Source organism: Cebus imitator, unplaced genomic scaffold, assembly GCF_001604975.1.
Source record: "Cebus imitator isolate Cc_AM_T3 unplaced genomic scaffold, Cebus_imitator-1.0 Scaffold272, whole genome shotgun sequence".
Taxonomy (NCBI): Eukaryota; Metazoa; Chordata; class Mammalia; order Primates; family Cebidae; genus Cebus; species Cebus imitator.
The window spans coordinates 843,963-849,378 of record NW_016107587.1 but is presented as its reverse complement, the minus strand read 5'-3'; the positions used below and the strand labels follow the sequence as shown (position 1 = coordinate 849,378).

The 5,416-nt window shown below is 35.9% G+C and overlaps 1 pseudogene across 1 annotated transcript; it reads right to left on the bottom strand.

Annotated features, from left to right (window-relative positions):
- Positions 1–1,128: 1,128 nt before the first annotated feature.
- LOC108284190 lies at positions 1,129–3,359 on the bottom strand (annotated as a pseudogene). Its single transcript, XR_001817114.1, has 2 exons — positions 3,339–3,359; positions 1,129–2,226 (listed from the first exon to the last, which is right to left on the bottom strand). The product of XR_001817114.1 is annotated as a high mobility group protein B1-like (transcript).
- Between the last annotated feature and the right edge of the window lie 2,057 nt (positions 3,360–5,416).

Below are 5,416 nucleotides of genomic sequence, written 5' to 3'. Positions count from 1 at the left end.
TCACTGGTGATGGAGTGTATAAACGTCACCCACATTTAATCTACCATTAAGCAGTTTACTGCTAAAAAATATAAAATAAAACCTAAAACAAAAACAAAACTCCTGTTTTTTTTTTTTTTTTAACCTTTGCAATTATTAGTTTATTAGTATCATCCAGGACTCAGATGTTCAGTATTCTTCCTGAAATTACATAAACAAATGCAAATGGAAAGAATCCAAGTCAAAATTATGTAACAAAACAGCACTCCATCACAAAAGTATGTAAAATTACAAGAACGCGATTTTAAAATACTGGCACTTTAAGAGAACTACAATCTCGAAAAACACAAAATTGCCAAATTGTTCCCTATGAATGAGTTTGGGTTTTGTAAAGAAAAATCATTCAAATAAATTGAATAATTCATACTGAGATGCAAAGTTTAAGTGTCTTCTTTCCTCTTGTCTACTTGGATTTATAAAGGGGCAAACCAAAATATAGAAAAATATACCCTATTTTTAATGTGGCTTCTTCATTTTAAAAGCTGGACCAATTAATTAAAAATACTTTTAATGGAAAGTTTTGTTTCCTGAGCAGTTTATATTTAGATAAATGGGAAAAGACATCTATAGCCAGCATTTTCATAGTCTTCATCGAGACTAATGTGAACAAAAAATTTAATATGGCAATCTTGTATTTTAAGCTCACACTTTTGGGGATACATTCTCTGGTCTTCTTTAATGTGGGAACTGCAAAATATAACTACCATTACATGGTAATAGGAGTTAAAAAATAGAGTCCTCATGTAAAGGTTAGAACATAATTTTCTATTAGTCCTTCAAGGACAGACTTTCAAAACGTTTGATTCTAATAATCCTATGCTGTGAGTAGATCGATTACTCTTCAGTTTGTAAATATAAGTGGGCTATGTGAAATTTCTTAACTGATCAAGATTTTGGATTTTCAGTTATGGATGAAAACTATCTCAAATTTACCCCCATCATGATATGCAGGGTGTGTAGACAAAAGCTTTTTATTAGCTAAATATATGACAGGATAAACACTGTAATAATTCATGTGATTCAAAATGAGCAAAAGCAAAAGACTAGCTTACCTCAAGCAGAAAAATTTCAGACCTATGGAAAGGACAATACTAATAAAAAAAACTGTATTTAGTTAGAAGCATTCAGAATGTCAACAAAACAGCTGCAACTTTTTTTTTTTTTTTGCAATTACAGAGTGGTATTCAGTTAACAGAACAACACTTATTTCTTATAAGCTGCATCAGAGACAACTGAAGATGAAAAAGCCACCATCCCCATATATAACTAATTTGTGCTGGGCACCAACAAGAGCCTGCTTTAAATTTCCATGCCAATTTACAACCCCCATGCTGTACCAGGCAAGGTTAGTGGCTATTGAAAATACCACCAGGTCAGAGCTATCTAAAGACACATTCAGTAGTGTGTTAACTACACAAAAAAAGACACTGTACAGTTTAAAAACAAATCTTACACAGCCTTACATTTCAGTTTTTTTCTTTAAAAGCAGTGAATTGTGTAGACAGGGGTTAAATGCTTTAGAGGCAAGAAAAATAACTGTGCTAGAATCAACTTATTCATCATCATCATCTTCTTCATCTGCATCTTATTCATCTTCCCCTTCCTCCTCCTCCTCTTCATCTTCCTCCTCCTCCTTCTTTTTCTTGCATTTTTCAGCCTTGACAACTCCCTTTTTGGCTGCATCGGGCTTTCCTATAGCTCTATAGGCAGCAATATCCTTTTCGTATTTTTCCTTCAGCTTCGCAGCCTTCTTTTCATAAGGCTGCTTGTCGTCTGCAGCAGTGTTATTCCACATCTCTCCCAGTTTCTTCACATCAATGGACAGGCCAGTATGTTCTCCTTTGATTTTTGGGCGATGTCTCAGAGCAGAACAGGAAAAAGGCCGAAGGAGACCCCTTGGGTGCATTGGGATCCTTAAGCTTCTTTTTTGCCTTCCCTTTAGGAGGGATACAGGTTTTCATTTCTCTTTGATAACGGGCCTTGTCCGCCTTTGCCATATCTTCAAATTTTCCTTTCTCTTGAGCAGACATGGTCTTCCACCTCTCTCAGCACTTCTTAGAAAACTCAGAAGTTGACTGAAGCATCTGGATGCTGCTTCTTATGTTCCTCCCAACAAGTTTGCACAAAAAATGCATATGATGACATTTTACCTCTCAGCTTCTTATGCTCTCCTTTGCCTGTGTTTAGCTATTTTTCCTCGGTGAGGCACAGAGTCGCCCAGTGCCTGTCCAGCTCTCACTTGCCCTGGTACTGTCTCCATAGAGCTGCATGTACTGCAGTGGCTGTCAAAAAAACAAAACTCTTAACTGCCACCTCTCATGCTCTACATTGTTTTAGCTTCTAGGTTCCTTGGTCTTTTTACAGTCATTTTAACAGGGACTTTGTTAAGAGGAGGTCGACAAGTATACACTGCGTAATGTAGTAAAAAGGAAGCCTAAGAATCAAACATATAATGAATGTGTCTTTTTGACCACTGGAGAAAGGATGAGTTAAAGAATACTCTTTGAGATTGGGTTTGCCATTTGAGAAAATGGGGCTTTATAATATTTTACCACAATTTTATGATTAATTTTTATTTCTGAACTGACAAACACTGTAATTTGTGAATACATCAGATAATTTGAGCTTAAGCAAATTTGGCTCTTATTCTAATGGTAATTTGGCAAGTCAGTCATTCTAACAGAAACTCACTTGCCCTAAACCTTAGTTTCATTTTCTAAAATTTGTGAAAATGATACTTATATTACAGGGCTTGTGTGAAGATTTAAGCACGTGGGCACATGTGCTTACCCCCTAAATCCTGGTCCTCTTTGTAGGTGTTTGCTGTAGTTGAGACCTGGGAAATGAAATTTGTGTGTCTCAAACAAAACATGCCACAGTACGGAGAGCCATCTACCACCCATCTCTCTTCCTGCAGTGTTTGCTGTCATGAACCTCAGCTGCCTGACCTAGCATCCTCTTCACCAGAACTGCCCCAGCCAACACTGCTGTGGGTACCCTATCTCCAGCAAGCAGCATGTGCCCACAGTTGGCCTCTGAAGCTTGTGCTGACTACACCAGCTTACACTTATCCAGGCACATGCACTGCTAGACTCAGGCACCACCCAGAGCCCCAGCAACTCTTGCAACTACTGCAGGTCCCTAAATCTTTTATCACCAATTACCAATTAATTGATAATGACATGAGTCCCAGCTGCCTATGCCATCAAGCCCCCTCTCTTACTCCCAGATCCAAACCTGACACATGCCCCTGTACATGGTCTCCAATAGATCCTGTGTTGCACCACACTCCAGCATACCCGATCTGACAGCACCTCCATGCTGTCCACATTCTTCAAAGCCGGAGGTCTTTCCTAACTGGAGTCAGTCCATAAAGTCTGCAAGAGGTGATTACTTCTTCAGATGTGAAGATACCTATACAGATCATGAAGAATCACAGAAACGTGAGACCCCCAAAAGAACACAATAAATTTCTTGCAACTGATTGCAAATCAATAGATATCTATGAACCATGTGACAAATAATTCGAAATAGTTTTTCTAATAAAGCTTAATAAGGTAAATAGGAGAGAATTAAGCGATTTAGTAATACCAGGAAAGCAATGCAAGAACAAAATTTGGAGTTCAACAACAAGATAGCAAAACCAAACCAAACCAAATCCCTTAATAGCAAACTCGATGGTGAGGAGGAAAAGGTCAGCAAACCCAGACAGGTTGTTTTAAATTAATCCAATCTGAAAGAAAAAGCAATGAATAAGAGTGAACAGAGCCTACAGAAATTATGGGACACAATAAAATATATATATACATATATATATGTACACACACACACACACACACACACACACACACACACACATGATGGGGTTTCAGAAGGAGATAAAAGAAAGAAAGATGCAGAAATCTTGTTTAAAGAAATACCCCAAAACTTCCCAAATCTGGGAATGAAAATAGCATGATTCAAGAAGCCTGCAGAATTCAAAATAGTTGAACATAAAGATGTTTACATCAAAACATATTAAAATTACATTGTTGGAAATCAAAAACAGAGAGAATTTGGAAAGAATTAGAGAAAAGTGATTTGGCACATACAAAGAAACCTCCATAAAACTATCACTGTATTTCTCAACAGAAATCTTACAGACCAAGAAAGAGTGAGACTACATGTTAAAGTACTGAAAACAATTTCAACCAAGAACCCTGTAATGCTATCCTTTAAAAATGAAGGAAAAAAAGAATCTTTTCCAGACAAACAAAAATTGAAGGAATTTGTCATCACTAGATCTGCCTTACAATAAATGTTTAAGGGGGATTTTCATATAAAATCAAAAGTATGCTGAAGAGCAAGGTAAAAGCATATGAAAGTATAAATCTCACAAATAAAGATAAATATACAGTCAAATGCACAATAACATAACACTGTAATGGTGGTATGCAAATTACCCATAACTCTACTGAAAATTCAAAACACAAAAGTATTAAGAATAACTACTAGAGTGAAAATTTGGCAATCGGTTCATATTATAAACAAGAAGTAAATTCTGACTTTAGAAACACAAAGTGTAGGGAGTGGTAAAGTGTAGATTTTTGTATGCAATTGAATTTAAGTTATTATCAAATCGAAATAGATGGTTATAACTGTAAGAATACTTGCACAAGTCTCTTAGTCACCACAAAGGAAAAACCTATACTAGATACACAGAAGATAAAGGGAAAGGAATCAAACCAAAACACCAAAGAATCTACCCAATAATAAAAAAGATAGTGAGATAGGAAGAAAAAATGCAAAAGAGGTAGAAAACAATTAACAGAATGACAATAGTAAGTTGTTGCCTAACACTAATCACTTTAAATGTAAATAAACTGCACAGTGACAAGTCACAGAATTGCTAAATGAACAAAAAAGATTTAGTGAAATACTTCGTGCAAGAGACTAACTTTAGATATAAGGCCATACATAAGTACGGAAAGTAAAGGAATGGAGAAAGATATTCTATGCAAACAGTAACTGAAATAGAGAAAGGGTAGTTATGCCTGTAACAGACAAAATAGACTTAGGTCACAAGCTGTCACTGGAGACAAAGAAAATCATTGTATAATATCAGTTTGACAGTAAGATACGACAATTTTAAATATATATATATATATATATATGCAGTATGCAGATGAATGTGTGTGTGTGTGTGTGTGTGTGTGTGTGTGTGTATACATATCTCCAACATCAGGGTAACTAAATATATAAAGGAAATGTTGACAAGTCTTTTGGGAGAAATTGACAACATACAACAATAGCAAGATACTTTTACTTCACTTTGAAAAATTGATAGAACATCCACATATGTAAACAACCTCCACGCTTTTCAATGGATAAGTGGATA